The sequence below is a fragment of the Lygodium microphyllum genome, unplaced genomic scaffold, assembly GCF_053477565.2.
Source record: "Lygodium microphyllum isolate KBCC unplaced genomic scaffold, Lygodium_microphyllum_v1.1.10 scaffold_116, whole genome shotgun sequence".
In the NCBI taxonomy this organism is placed as follows: Eukaryota; Viridiplantae; Streptophyta; class Polypodiopsida; order Schizaeales; family Lygodiaceae; genus Lygodium; species Lygodium microphyllum.
The window spans coordinates 57351-73855 of NW_028229599.1; positions in this window are offsets into that span (position 1 = coordinate 57351).

Below are 16505 nucleotides of genomic sequence, written 5' to 3' on the forward strand. Positions count from 1 at the left end.
TTCTCATTGGGAAAAGGAGCCAAATCCCATGTATGGCTCATTTGCAATGAATCATACTTAGACTGTATGGATCTCTCCCAAGAGTGAGTATCACCTCTACACATAGCCTCCTCATAAATGGAGCACTCAAGAGGGCTCAAAACAATCAGGAGGACGTGAGACTCTAGTGGAGCACCTTAAGACTCGATGTGGAGCCTATATGGCCTATCCTCTCTGTCCAACATCATGATCCTGCATAACTTATGGATCCTAGGTGACTATATCATTAGCCCTATAATAAGCTATCTAATTGGGGTTAGCTATACTATAATAGGAGACTCCTCCTAAAAAATCACCTTATATATCTCAACTACCTAAGCTAGTCCCATATGGATTTTTATCTCGTGAAATATGATATCATGATTACAAATAACCTTTCGAGCATGTAGTTCCAAAGACAATAGCCCATCTCACTTGCATCACATAACCAAGAATGATGCATGTTTCAAACTTCAAATCTAGCTTATTGTGTTTATATTTGGGAATATGGCAAAAAGTCTCACATTTAAAGACTTACAAATGTGCATATAAGGGAGGTTTACCAGATCATACCTCCTCTCAATAACTCTACTTAGAGCAATGTATGGGGATTTATAATCAAATGAATAAGAATAGTAACTACCTCAACCCAAAAGTATTGTAATAAGCCTACCTAACTAAGCATACTACGAACTCTTTTTTCAATAGTCCTATTCATGCACTTTGCAACACCATTTTGCGGGGGTGGGGTGTATGAGGTAGTCAATTGATGCTTAATATCCCTCTTATCACTGAACTGCTTAAATGTCTTAGAGACATATTTTTCCCCATTGTCAGATCATACGCATTTTAGCCTATGCCCAGATTGGTTCTCAAATATAGCAAAAAAGCATTGAAACATAGTCAATACATTGATCATTTGCTTTATGGATAGGCCCAAACCTTATGCAAATAATCATCAATAAAAGTGATAAAATGCTTAGCACCACCTAATGACTAACAATGTGTAGAGCCAAATTTAAATGCAATTTATGAGTCTACTTGCCATATAAAAAATAATCACAAGAGTCAAAACATGAATAGTCAATAGGCAACAAATATTGCAAAACAAGTGAGTATTTTCATTCCTTATGTCCAATACAACGATGCCAAAGAGATACATGAGAAAGATCAGTCATGGCTAAAACATGATCAATGGAGCCAGATATAAGTAAGGGTACAAACTACTAACCTTGGCACCTCTAACAAAAACAAGACTACCACAAGTAATCTTCTATAATATAGAATCACCAAAAGAGACATGGTACCTATCATTATCTAATTATACAATGGAGATAAGGCTTTTAGTCAAAGATGGAACATGACGTATATCATGAAGCACAAATGGAGCAAAATCTCACATCACCTATGCTAATAATATCCAATGTAATATCATCTCCTAGTCTAACCAAAATACGATAAGCATAAAACCAATGATGATGTGGGGTAACATGAAATGAAGCACTGGAATGAAGAAGGCAACATGAGAGTAAGAAGACAAAGCATCGATCAACTCGGCAACATTAAGTGATGTAGCAAGTATATAATCATCTTAGCTATACTCCAAAACATTCCTCTCTTCTATTTTAACACTGGACTTAGGAACAATACTACGATCATCAGAAAAAGGCATTATCGTGTGCTTTTCCTTTGCCTTTTTCATGCCTATCATTGCACATCTTATGGAACTATGGCCTTATATGACCCTAGATACCCACAATAATGAGAAGTTAGAGAGGACTTAGGATCATGGAACTTATTGTGTAATTGCCTGTGAGACTTAGACTTGCTCCTACTAGGCTATGAGTCTCTACCATGATTATTATTCCCATTACCACCATATTTACCTCTCACTATAAGTGCATGAGAAGTAGGGGATGCATCAACATTCTTCCTATTTACTTATTCTATTAGCAAAGCATCCTCTACATCCTTGAGCCAAAAGCCACTTCAGGAGGGTTTGGACTCATAGCAGTATAGAAGGTATCCCAAGACTCAGGCAATGTGACAAGCAAGAAAAGAGACTTTATATTCTCGTCCAACTTGAGGCCCTGCAAAGAAAGCTAACTGAAAATGGAATGAAACTCATTTATGTGGGATGACATAGATGTCCCTTTCTTCATACGAAGGTCCATGAGTTTCTTATGCCAATATAACTATGGTGTAGGACTTTGCTTATCATAGAGATCACAAATATTTTTCCATAATGCATAAGCATCACCTTGAGTCTCAATGGCATTGAGATATACTTGCTTTGACAATGACAAAATAATGGTAGACTTGCATAACTCATTAAGCTATTCTCTATCCTTTTCATCATAAAGTTGTGTCTTTATGCCCTTTAGTGTCAATATCTTAACGTGCGTCTTTTGCATCAATACCTGCTAAATCTAAGTCTTTCAATACCAAAATTTAATGCCATCCAACTTCTCTATATTGAAAACAACACTACCATTGGAAGAATTTAAAGCACCTGCCATTATGTCTACTAAAAAAAGAGAATATGGGATATTGTAATAATAGCAAATTAGCCCCAAAAACGAGCCAAAAAGCTTGCAATAGGGGGAAGATTGAGCCAATACATTGTTATTCACAAACACAAGAGTGTTGAACGTAAGTGTTTGCTCTTAGAGAAATTTTTCAAAACTAATTTTTAGCATAGTTGTCCATAAAACTACAATAAATTAATATGTAACTATAGACACACATGCAAAAGAGTAAGCTCCCACTACCAAAAAAAGTTGTGTAGAAACAGGGATGTACAATGCAACTAGCAATGTAAAGTCAAAGCATAAACCACTGAGTACCAAAGACTATCAAAATGTCCAAGGTGCCAGGTATCTAGATGCATACCACAATGCATACCAAGCATGTATCCACCACATTGACAACCCATTGACAAACAATAAGAGGTACAAGGTGTCCAAATCAAAGGCAATTAGTCCATAGTCATAAACCTCTACACTTACAATATATGCATAAACCAAGAAAGCATAAGAGAGTCTCCCATGGACTCAAATGAACCAAGCTCTATGTAGAAAATACCAAGTATTGAAGAAAATATGGAGTATCCAAAGTAGTAAAGGAAGCTCAATGCATAGAGCTTATAGCATTCGGATATCCAAAATACATCATATATCAATCCAAGAGCATATACCTTCAACATGTCTTTAAGCCTGCAAGTGGAAATCACTGAAGCAAATAGCCATCCACTACCCAAATGCAACCAATTGAGTTCAAATGTAAGATATAGAGTTCAACATAAGTACATCCGAGCATGAATATCAATGTCAAGCATGAACATAACCATATAGCATACCCGAAGAGCACGTAAACATTCAATACATAGACATTCACTATGAATGCTAGTTATCCAAACTTTGCTATAGCTAAACCCTTCAAGTATTGAACTATTTGAGCTCTAAGTGATCCAGGAAGGCTACCCATCAAACCCAATATGTAAGTGTTACATAAAAATAAACAAGAGGGAAGAGACGTGAAGAAAAGTAAGAGCACACACACAAAAGAAATGGAGACTTGAGCACACATAGAGATAGGGTTGCAATCTTCTTCTTCTTCTTTCTTTCTTCTTCCACACAAAAAAACTTAGTCTACAACATGATAAAAGACGAATATGAGAGCACCATAATATATGTATACATAATCATTAAGTGTGAATACCCTAAGGAAAGAAAAGGTGGCACAATGAATGTGACATACCCAAGGATAGACGATATGGGTGTCGGTAGTAAATAATATCCTGCCACATTGCCAAGGCATGTAGTAGATGCCAGCTTATATAGACATAAACCAAGTCAATATCACATGTCAAAACCCGCTCTCGAATGAAATGGTAATGGGCCTCTATGTGTTTGGTCCACACATGATACTTTGGGTCCATTCCTAGCCAATTGAATGATCCTAAGGTTATCTCAATAGTAGATGATAACCTTCTTGTCCACTTGCATCCTCAATTCACCAAGTAGCCTACGTAACCAAGCTACCTCATATGTTGTAATTGTAGCATCTCTATACTTTGCCTCTATACTAGACAAGGCAATGGTCAACCATTTCTTGCTACTCCAAGTAACAACAATACTGCCAAAGGAAAACATAAAACCACTAGTAGACCTCCTATTTGAAATACTACCAGCCCAATCTAAATTTGTATAACCATGCAAGTCCAATGATACACTTGTAGATTAAATTGGCATATGGACAAAATCTATGCAAGGAGTAGAGAATACAGATCAAATATGAGAAGAACAAAAACTACTTCAATTTCAAGAGAACTAATACAAAGATGGCTCTATCCACTTATGCACTTTCACTGTGAAGCTTAGATGGAGATCCAGACAGATGATAGGAAAAGAGCTTAAGGGTAGCTAGTAGAAATCTGACTAGGTGAAGGATTGATTGACAATGGATTTGGAGGGGTTTTCCTTTTATAGCCTAGAAAGGCAATATGGTCAGCCTATCTGATCATATTATGAACCTTCCCTAGTTGGCCAGGGAATATTCTCTTTATTGTCAAGCAGGGGACATTGCCCTCGGACCCTCGTCAAGGGGGTTACTGGTCCCCCTAAGAGACCCCCAGCCAAGGGCCTCTTTCGCGGCTCTTAAACCCCAAAATAGGGGGTCCCTGATTGATAACTCCCACACCTCTCAAGTCGATGCATTGTGCCTCGAGTTGCTTCCAACATAACTACTTTATCTAATCCAAAAGGTAGATTCACAAAGGTCACCTTTTTTCCATCTGGTCACATAGACCTCATGTGACACATAAGTCAAGATGACCCAACCAATGCCACCATAATCACACGTGGTTTCTCCTCATAATGGTGGCCTTATAACTTAGAGCACCATGGATCATTGGCGGCACCTTACAAGGGTGGGGCATTGAGCATATCTAACAATGCCTACATCATAGAATAAGGTATAATCTAATGTGGACTTGACATAGCATAGTGTGCATTGAAAGGGAAGTAGAAACCAAGAGGAAGAATCTTGGTGGTGAGAGCTATGGCGGATGGAGAGTAAGAGCCAAGAGAGAGAGAGACTCAAAAGTGGGAACTCCAACAACCACAATGTGTGGTCGGGCCTTTCTTTATTCAAACTGTCACTAAAAGAATAAAGAATAAGTAATTGTGACAGGCGCCCGCCACCCGCAGTGTATAGTGGCGAGTACTATCAGTATAGTAATATATGGGCAGGTAGGTGGAGGCACCTTTACCCCCAACAACCTCCCACTTAAAGGTGAATTTGCCCCAGTGAGAGAGAAAAGAAAAGAAAAGACAATACAACATGTACATATATACAACTGAATGAGGAAAAAGATGTCATCTCATCCAACGCCCATCAATCTCCTAAGGAAGGCAAAGCGCTCTAAAGTAAGGCTCTTCGTGAGCAAGTCTGTAGGATTCTGCTCAATCGGAATCTTGACCAGGTTAACAGACCTGTCCTCAATGACCTCGCGAATGAAGTGATACCTCACCTCAATATGTTTCGTCTTCGCATGGAAGACCGGATTCTTGGCCAACTGAATGGCACTCATAGAATCTGAATGCAGTGTAGGCATAACATCTATCATAGCAAGGTTTGCAATCAAACGGCCTAACCAGATAACCTCCTTGCAAGCCTCTATGGCTGCAATATACTCGGCCTCTATAGTAGAAAGATCCGTACACTTTTGCGCCCTGGACATCCAAGAGATAGCCCCTCCAGTATAAGTGAACATATAGCCAGAAGTGGACTTCCTACTATCTGCATGTCTTGCATAATCAGAGTCAGTGTACCCCACGACTCCTATATCTTGGCTGCCATACCAAATACACATATCTGTTGTGCCCTTCACATACCTCATGATACCCTTCACGGCATCCCAATGTTGCTTGCCAAGTGTAGCCCTATAACATGCCAGAACCCCAACTGCAAAAGCAATATCTGGACGGGTGGCTATCATAGCATACATAAGACTACCCACAGTTGATGCATAGGGAATCTTGGCCATCTCAGCCCTTTGCTCATCTATCTTCGAACAATCGGCATGTGAAACCTTCACATGAGAAGGTAATGGACAACCAATAGGCTTAACATCCTGCATACGGAAGTGCTCAAGGACTTTATGAATGTACTTCCTCTGTGAACAGATAGAGAAGGCCCTAAGATCTGTCGTGCGTAATGTGCATACCAAGTAAGTGAGAGGCCTGTCCTAGATCTTTCATCTCAAAGATCTTCTTGAGTTGAGCCTTAAGAGCATCTAGCTCCTCATGAGCTGTCTCTGCTAAAAGCATGTCATCCACATAGAGTACCAAAATCGGTAAAGAACTGTCATGGGCTTTCTTCGTGTACAAGCACGAATCCATAGCACTACGGCTGTAGCCCTGTGATTGCATGAATACATCAAACTTATGGTACCATTGCCTAGGTGCTTGCTTCAAGCCATATAGACTCTTCTTTAGCTTGCACACTAGGTGTTCCTTGCCAGGGTCGACAAAGCCCTTAGACTGCTCCATGCAAATCTCATCATGCAAGTCCCCATGTAAAAAATCCATCTTGGCATCTATCTGGTACAAGTCCAAGTCAAGCTATGCAACCAAGGCCAAGACTAAGCATAGGGTGGCCATCTTGACCACAGGAGAAAAAATTTCATCAAAGTCAACACCATGCTCTTGCTTAAAACTCTTAGCAACCAATCAAGCCTTGTATGCCGACTTGGGGTGTCTAGGGGTACTTTTCAGCTTGTACACCCACTTGCATGGCAAAGCCTTCTTACCCTGAGGCAAGGAAACCAAATCCCAAGTCTGATTCTTATGCAATGAGTCAAGCTCAAACTGCATAGCCCTCTCCCAAGAGTGAAATCACCCTTGTGCATAGCCTCATCATAAGTGAGAGGCTCTCCTGCATCTGTAATTAGTACATAATCCATAAAGGGTACAAAACGGTCAAGAGGTCATCTATCTCTAGTAGAATGCCTCAACCCAGGCTCTGCTGCCTGACCGACATCCTGTCTAACATTAGCATGTCTAACATCTGGGCCATGAGTATCAGGTGATGCTGCACGCTGTCTAAGTGGCAGTGGAGTGAGCTGAATGGGAGCAGGCGGCTCCTCCTGAAAGATAACTCTGTGTACCTCAACCACTTTCTCAGGTTGCATATGCATTTTGTCCTCATGATAGATGAGATCATGGTTGCAGATCACTTTCCGTGCCTGCGGATCCCATAGACAGTAACCCATCTCTCCTACATCTCCATAGCCAATGAAAATGCATTTGACACTTTTAGGATCCATCTTATTTCGTTTGTCCTTGGGCACATGGCAGAATGCCTCACATCCAAAGACATGCAAATGCGCATGCCTGCCCATACCTACTCTGCAACCTAAAAGTCAATGCTACTGCTAGGTGACCTGTTAATGAGATGCACTGCAGTAGTAACTAACTCGGCCCAAAAGTGTTGTGGTAAGCGAGCCTGGCTAAGCATGCTATAGACCCTTTCCTAAATGGTCATATTCATGCGTTCAGCCATACCATTCTGGGGTGGGGTGTAAGGGGTGGTCAACTGACGCTCAATACCCCGCTCATCACAAAACTGCTCAAAAGCAGGGGATACATACTCACCCCCATTATTTGACCTTAGGTATTTTAGCCTTTTCCCAGACTGGTTCTCTACGAATGCAAGCCAACATTGAAATGTGTCTAAGACATCGGATTTTCTCTTTATGGGATAAGCACAAACCTTACGTGGGTAATCATCTATGAAAGTAACAAAACACTTTGCCCCACCTAGTGACTGGCAGGGCATGGGCCCACATGCATCTGAGTGCATAAGAGCCAAGGGCTCACCCATGTATTTCTTATCAAACTTTTTATGCGTATTCCTGGTCTGCCTGCCATACAAACAATGATCACAAGAATCAAATTGCAAAGAGTCAAAAGGCAGAAGATACTGCAAAGCATGGAGCATTTTCATTCATTTAAGGGACATATGCCCCAAACGAGCATGCCAAAGGGATACATGGGGGATAGAACCCACAGACAAAACATGATCCAAGGTAGCTCCAGATATAAGTAAGGGATAGAGGCTACCAAACTTGGCACCTCTTGCAAGCACAAGCCTGCCATGAGTAATCTTCCATGCAGAGTCTCCAAAAGACACAAAATACCCTGCATCATCAAGCTGTCCAGCTGACATAAGGCTACAAGTCAACGCACGTACATGGCGTACATCATGCAAAACAAAAGAACTGCTAGAAGGAAACTGCAGCCTAACATCTCCAATGCCCACAATGTCAAGAGACCTATCATCACCAAGACGCACAGAACCAGAGATGGTACGATAGGTATAAAACCAATCTCTACAGGGCATTACATGAAATGACGCACTCGAATCCAAAAGCCAGCACTGCGCATACATAGGACGTATCTCAGAAGGCTGTAAAGCATCGCATGAAGAAGCTGCAAGTATGTAATCTTCATCTAAATCAATGGCCTACATGACATTAACCTCTTCTATCTTCACACTAGACTTTGCATGTACAATACTGCACTCAAAAGACTTTTCCTGCACTTTCTCTTTTTCCTTTTCCTTGCCTTATCATCGCGCATCTTATGGCACTACAGCCTAATATGTCCTGCTTTCCCACAATAATGACAGGTAAGATCAGACTTCCGTCCACGGGACTTACTGCGACCACATGACTTGGACCTGGACTTCTGAGAGTCCTTGCCCTTATAATCATTATCATGCTTGCCATGTCTGCCACCTCTAACGGTCAATGCATGTGAAGAGCGGGAATCATAATTGTTTCTCCTATTGATTTCCTCAGTCTCAATAAAGCACTCTCAACATCTTTGATTTTCAGTCCATCAAGCTTGTTCATGCGTATAGCAGTACGGAAGACATCCCATGATTCACGCAAGGTGCCAAGCAGAAACAACGGGTGCAAGTTGTCTTTGAACTCAATATCTTGCGACAACAGATTCTTCATGATAGCATGAAATTGACTGAAATGAGATGATAGGGATGTCCCCTCTTTCATGTGAAGGTCCATTAACTGCTTCAGCTAATACATTTGTGACACAGGACTCTGCTGCACATAAAGCTCCTGAATCTTCTCCCATAAATCCCATGCACTCTGATTCTCATCTTCAACAACATTATGATGGACCTCTTTTGAGAGTGACAAGATAATGGTAGACTTGCATAGCTCATCAACTTCCATCCAAACATCATCATCCATATCCTCGAGTTTAACACCCTTGAAATGCAAGGGTTTAATCTGGAACTTCTGCACCAAAACCTACCATATCTGGGACTTCCAATACCCATAGTTGGTACCATCCAACTTGGCAATGTTAAAGAGAGTTGTGTCTTTCAGATGACTAGCCATGACTAGCCATACTGTCCCAAATCAAAGCAAAATTGCAAAATTATAGGTTGCTGTAATTAGTAAAAAATGCGCTAAAACCACTGCTAAAACTGGCTGAAAGAGTGGATTTCACCAAGAGAACCTCCGGTCCACCAAATATGACCAAGATAACATCAAACAGTAAGCATTACCCTCATACAAGTGCTCAAAATCTGCAGATTTCAGCTTGCTGGAATAAAGGACATCAGTATGTAAAATTGTCCCAAAGTGAAGCAATCATTGATACATATATCACTGCAACTGCCAGGTAGCAATATACATCCAACAGTGAGTGTCAAGGGGCAAGAAGGTACCAAGAATAGTCAAACCAATAACGTGTGAGGCAAGAGACATCTCATAGTTCTAGAAGTCATATATGTAATGGGTCTCGGGGTAAGAGAAGAGACCAAGCACAAGCACAACTGATAGAGCAAGAAGCTCAATGCATAACCATCCAAGATACATACAAAACTTATAAACATGTGACAGAGATAGGTGCCTGTCCCAATAGGCATATCAAATCAGCCCAATACAGACTAGCTGCGGACATAAAGCTCTCAAGGAAGCAAATGCATGTAACTGCCCCACAAGCTCAAGCTTAAGTGTAAAACTCTATGTACATCCGAATATGCCAAGAGGCTCCCATTGGAAGTAAAGTTAGATACAAATAGAGCAATCAATGCTCAAATACATCAAGTACATAGCATCAGACATGCCAAATCCCAGTAGGGTACATTTGGAGCATAAATCCCAAGCTATCACAGACCCGTAAAGCATAAGCCTGAAAGCATTCAAATAGAATGTAACTGACAACCAAATCTAATGCCCAATAGGTCCAAAATGCTCAAATATATCTGAAGACGAAGCTCCAAGTGACTATCAAGCATGGGCAAACCAAGTGGCATCCATATCTGACCAAAGCATAAATGCAAGAAGCCTAAGTGTCAAGCAGTGACAATAGGCATTAACCGGTCCAAAGCATGCCACAATTGAAGCCAAATGCCAGTGAATGACGACCGATTCGGAGCCTAATCCAAGCTCAAAAGCATTCCAAAACCAAAAAGAAGCATTTGAAAATCTCCAAATACATCGGTATGATCATGCAAATCTCTAGTAAGCATCCTGTATCCAAGAACCAATGCATACACCAAGTAAATGAGCTTCAGCCCATTGTATTATAGCAGGATATTTACTATTAAATGAAGCTCAATCGGTGCCCAAATCTGCTCCAAATCAATCCCAAAGTATAGACATAGCATCCCATAACATCCGGGCATCACCAGGCATCAATAGGCATCAAACGGGCAATGCCAAGAAACATCAAATAGTAAATGTCAAGTGCTGCCCTGATTTGACAGTCCTGGGATTGTGTATACAGCAATGGCTGAAGATGGAAGCACTCAAATCAATCGTCGAGAGCCAAGAACTAATGTCGAGGAGTCCAAAGATGATCGAGAAGGTTGCCAATAGTTCCGAGAAGCCAAGGAAGGAGCTGGAAAGTTCAAGAAGAGATCAGCCCGGCCCCTTAAAAATGCGCCACATTTTGCACTAGTTGCTCTTGGGGGCTGGGGGTTCTTCAACTGTGCTCTGGAGCACTTGGAAATGTTGAGGGGGCTCCAATGCAGCCCTACAAGGTGCCAATGGAAGGCTGGGAGATCGGGGAGGAGGCGGGATATCAAAACATACCTGCAAATGAAGGTGACATGGCTGCCATTGAAGCTCGGGTTGAAGCTCTTCAAATCTGGGCTAAAGAGAATGCCGAGCAAGCTCCAATACCTTTGCTCTGAGTAGAACCCAGGAGGAAGAAGCTTGGCGGTGAGAGCTATGGCGGATGGAGAGCAAGAGCCAAGAGAGAGAGAGACTCAAAAGTGGGAACTCCAACAACCACAATGTGTGGCCGGGCCTTCCTTTATTCAAAGTGTCACTAAAAGAATAAAGAATAAGTGACTGTGACAAGCGTCCACCACCTGCAGTGTGCAGTGGCGGGTACTGTCAGTGTAGTAATACATGAGCAGCTAGGCGGAGGCGCCTTTACCCCCAACTTGCGCCATACTACATCTAAATGTGGCTTCCATGAAACTTGCATGAACTGACTCTCCAAACTAACTGTGTAGTTTAGGTCTAGCCTAGTGATCATTAAATAGATAAGGCTGCCCACAATCTTCTGATATATAGTAACATCCTCAATCAAGTAACCTCATGTGCATTAAGCTCAATATTAACATTCAAAGATATAGAAATAGGCTTGCAATCAGCCATACTATACTTTTTCAACATATCCAATATATATTGTCTCTATAACAACCATATACCCTATGGAATCTCGATTATCTCTATGCCAAGAAAATAGCATTGCTCTCCCAAATCTTTCATCTCAAATTTAGTCTTGAGAAGAACCTGCACATTGTCGATTTCTATATCATTATCAACCACAATGATCAAATTGTCCACATATGTAGTAATGACCAAAATACTTGTATCTCTCTCACATACATAGAGTGAGTGATTAGCCTCTGCTTTATGAAATCCAATGCTAACATACTTGCATCATTCTCACATATATAGAGTGAGTGATCAGCCTCTACTTTATAAAATCCAATGCTAACAAGGTGTTTTACAATCCTATCATGCCATGCCTTGGGTGCTTGCTTCAATTCATATAAGGCCTTATGAAGCCTGTATACATTATGTGGATGATTCTCATCCACATAACTAGGTGGTTGCTCCACAAAAACTTCATCTTGCAACTCCCCTTGTAATACGAAAGCATTGTTAACATCCATTTGATGCATGATCCAACCTTTGATGCAACCATTGGTATGAGAGCCCTTACAGTGGCCATTTTACCAACTAGAGCAAAAGTCTCCCCATAATCAATAACATGAGTCTATGCATACCCTTTGGCAACCAATCATACCTTATAGTACTCAATAGATCTATTAGACTTATACTTGACCTTGTAAACCCATTTGCAACCAATATCTTTCTTGTCTTCAGGTAAAGGTACCAACTCCCATGTGTCATTCTCCTTAACTGCAACTATTTCTTCATCCATAGCATAATCCCAATGCTCATTACCCACTACATTCTCAAAACCAACGGGTTTCATATGCTACACAATCTTAGCCCTATATGCATAGCGATGAGCTACATGGCTATCATATGTCAATTGTTGCGTTGGCTTTCTTACTGTATTTGACGTGCATGGACCTGGATCACTACCATGTGCTTTAGCATCTTGTGCCTTTTGCACACTAGGTGCTTTAATGGATAGAATCCCAAACTCGTCATCCAAGCCCTACTAAGAGCCATATGAATCAACATCAACATGAGAGAAACCTAATGATACATCTATCATAATAGGTGAATCCTTGACTTTATCTTTATCTTTCTTAACATTTGTGATATACTTGGTGGAGTAACCTATGATCTCAATCTATCACTCCAAGGTCTATCAATAGAACCATGACTAGAAGACTTTGCACTTGCATATAACTTGCCTTAGGGTATAGACCTTGCCTTAGGTTATAGCCTCTTGTGGCTATAAGCTAAGGTAAATCAAGCAAGGTTGAGAAGCTTCTTACCTATTGCTTGCTTGCTTACTTTCATGCTCTAATTTCTTTACTTCAGCCTTCAATTGAGCTCCACAGAATCATCAGAAGGCTCTAATACCATGAAAATAGACAAGAGGGAAGAGAGGTGAAGAAAACCAAGAGTACACACAAAAAAGAAATGGAGACTTGAGAATATAGATAGATAGGGTTGAAATCTTCTTCTTCTTCTTTCTTTCTTTCTTCTTCCACACGAAAGAACTAAGTCTACAACATGATAAAAGACTAATATGAAAGTACCACAATTGCAATCATTAACTGTAAATCTGTTAAGGAAAGAAGAAGTAGCACAATGAATGTGCCACAACTAAGGATGGACTATGTGGGTGTATTCCAGCTGTACAATCACTGCATATCCTCATGATGGTCACCTAATATGCCAATGAATAATATCCTGCCACATCACCAAGGCACATAGTGGATGCCAGCTCATGTAGAGCTTGACATCTCAACATTACAAACTTGGCCCATAAGCATTACATGATATGGTTCATTCAAATACCTATTGCCAAGGTAGTATACAATAGACCTATACTATATTCACAATTAATGACTGAATGTATTCGCCCTCAATATGTGCCAAAATGCAAGCCCTCAATATCTAGGAGTATGCCCTCAATGTTAGGAGTATAGCCAAGTGTTTGCTAAAGCATTAGAGACTGAGGCTGGAATTGTAGATGATCTATGTGAAGCAAGACACGGCTGGAATCAAAGTAGGCACAAACAACATGAGTTGTTCTTGCCTCAAGCAACCCTAGAACAAGTTGAAACAAGTGGAAACTCAATGGAATTGATGCGTACCTTGGTTTGTGGCTATCATAAAAGCTTCAAGCAAGCTCTTCTTCCTAGACTAAATGCAATGCTGAAGAAGCTCCTTGAATACCCACTCTAATATGAATTGAAAGGTGAAGCAAGAGTGGAAGCAAGAGAGAAGCAAGAGCTATGGGTTCAAGCAAGAGAGAGCGAGACTGTATGTGAGAACTTCAATATTCACAATGTGTGACTTGCCTTCCCTTGTTCTATTGTCATGTAAAGAATAAATAATAAAGCAATCATGACGAGGCAGTCACCACCTATAGTGTACAGGTGTGCGAGCAATAAGTAGCTAGGCATAGGTAACCTTTAATCTCCAACAAATACACAAGAGGATAAAAGAATGCAAGATGTGGCTCATTGGTATATTGATGAATATGGACTGATTCACTCTTATTAGGTCAAGAACTGAAATAGTAATGACTACTTATTGACCTCTCACATCGATACTCTTTATCCCCATCTCTAAACCTCTACACTTCTTTTGTGTTAAGAAACCAATAAAACACACAAGAGGATAAAAGAATCCAAGATGGTTCAATTATTACCTCTTCCTTGCTTTTGTAGTCTAGGCACAAAGAATAAAGCCTCGATGCTTGCTTGATTCAAGGTGCATGGCTATGAAACCTCTTTTTTTTATCCACAACCTTAATTCGACACTTGCGTAATCCCACAAGTGAGAAAATATAGAAGAAGAGAAGAAGAAGCCCAAAGGATGAAGGAAAAGCTCTCTCTCTCTCTCTCTCTCTCTCTCTCTCTCTCTCTCTCTCTCTCTCTCTCTCTCTCTCTCTCTCTCTCTCTCTCTCTCTCTCTCTCTCTCTCTCCCCTCTCTCTCTCTCTCTCTCTCTCTCTCTCTCTCTCTCTCTCTCTCTCTCTCTCTCTCTCTCTCTCTCTCTCTCTCTCTCTCTCTCTCTCTCTCTAAATACATAAAGTTGCATGGCCCAATGCTCATGGGGATTTTCAATTGCAGTGCATGGCTATTATGGGTCACAAATATTTGCCCATGGCATTTGAGTAAACATGCAGCCCTTTCAATTTACACTTGAAGTGGCAATTTCAAACTTACAAACAATCACCATCTGCATGAAACTGAGCAATGCTTGAATTTCACACTAGATGTTATCAACATGCTACGAGATTTCCAAGTTTATCTCTTGTAATCACCAAACTAAGATTAACTACCTTTTTTGTGTGGATAGCACTAGAGTCTAAAATAACTCTAGAAATTTGTTTTTTAAAATTTCACCTCCCATTTTGTTCTTCAATGCCTATTTTTAGCCTTTAGGATTCACTTTCTAGTTCTAGATTTTCTATGTTTGATTTTCACAATTTGATTTTCACATTTTGATATTTGATTTTCACAATTTGAATTTATGGACCCCTTGTTGTTATCATGTTTCCTTGATATATTGCTTACCTTTCTTAGAAGGCATTACATCTAATGAGCTTAGAGACAAGCTTTAGCTTGTGAAACGTGGGTGGTATTATAGAACTAATAGTATACTTTACTTTAACTTGGCTTTGGCTTTGATTTAGCTTGGGAATACTAGCTTTATGATTTATTTGCCTAGGATAGGGTTTGTGGTTCTTTTGATTGTCAATGCAATAATTCACCACTCAAATAACATGACTATGGTCAAATTAAACATATAACATTGAATCATGTGTTAGAATTGGGGCATGGATGAGTGTACTTTCCCTATATTTGATTTGGTTGTAGTTCTTCCTCGTTTGGTGTTAGTCAACATTGTCTATCCCCAGATCATAGATCAATCTACCAGCACTCAAGAAGGACCTTCGTAATAGGACCCAATAACCAAGGACTTCATCATATTCCATGACAAAAAATGTGAGTTTGGGAAATACTACTATCTTGTTTGTAGCATTTCAAGGCATACCTATGGGTCTTTGTCCATATCCAACTACTTCTCAAATCATCAATTTTGTACTAGAGGTGGGTTTTCCATTAGATGAAACATGCAATTTAATAAAGTATGTAAAATTGACAAATAATGTTTGAGGTTCCTTAGCTCCCATGATCATATCTAGGAGCTAGAGGTCCCAATTTATCTGCATATGGTTCATGGTTCCATTTAACTATGATCTCTATTTAATAATTCATTCTTTATTTGGTTTAAAGCACCTCTAGATTGGGACTGTTGCAAGTACAAGAAACATTTGTCCCAATCTCTAATACAGTTCCAAATGGTATTCTACTCCTTAGCAACACTACAAGATGATGAATGACATGATTATTGAGATTCTTCAACACATCAACCTCCTTGCCTATGTCATTGCATTCTATGCCTATTTTGAACTCATTCACACATACTTTGTTGATTTTAATTACTGGCTTAGTAAAAGGAATTTTTATTGAGTATGTGTTGTTTATTTGGCATCTTGACCTCAACTAGTAGAACTCGATAGCAAATTTGATAGCACTCTAGGTCCATTGTAGGAGGTTAAGCTTCAAGTGGCCTAAGAATAGTTCAATAGCACATGTTTAATTTTTAAATGCAGTGTGATCCAAACAATTTTAATAGTGGAAGTAAATGAGACTTATCTGTTGCAAGTTGTATATGGTTGAATATCAACTCAAATATGTGATCTCACCA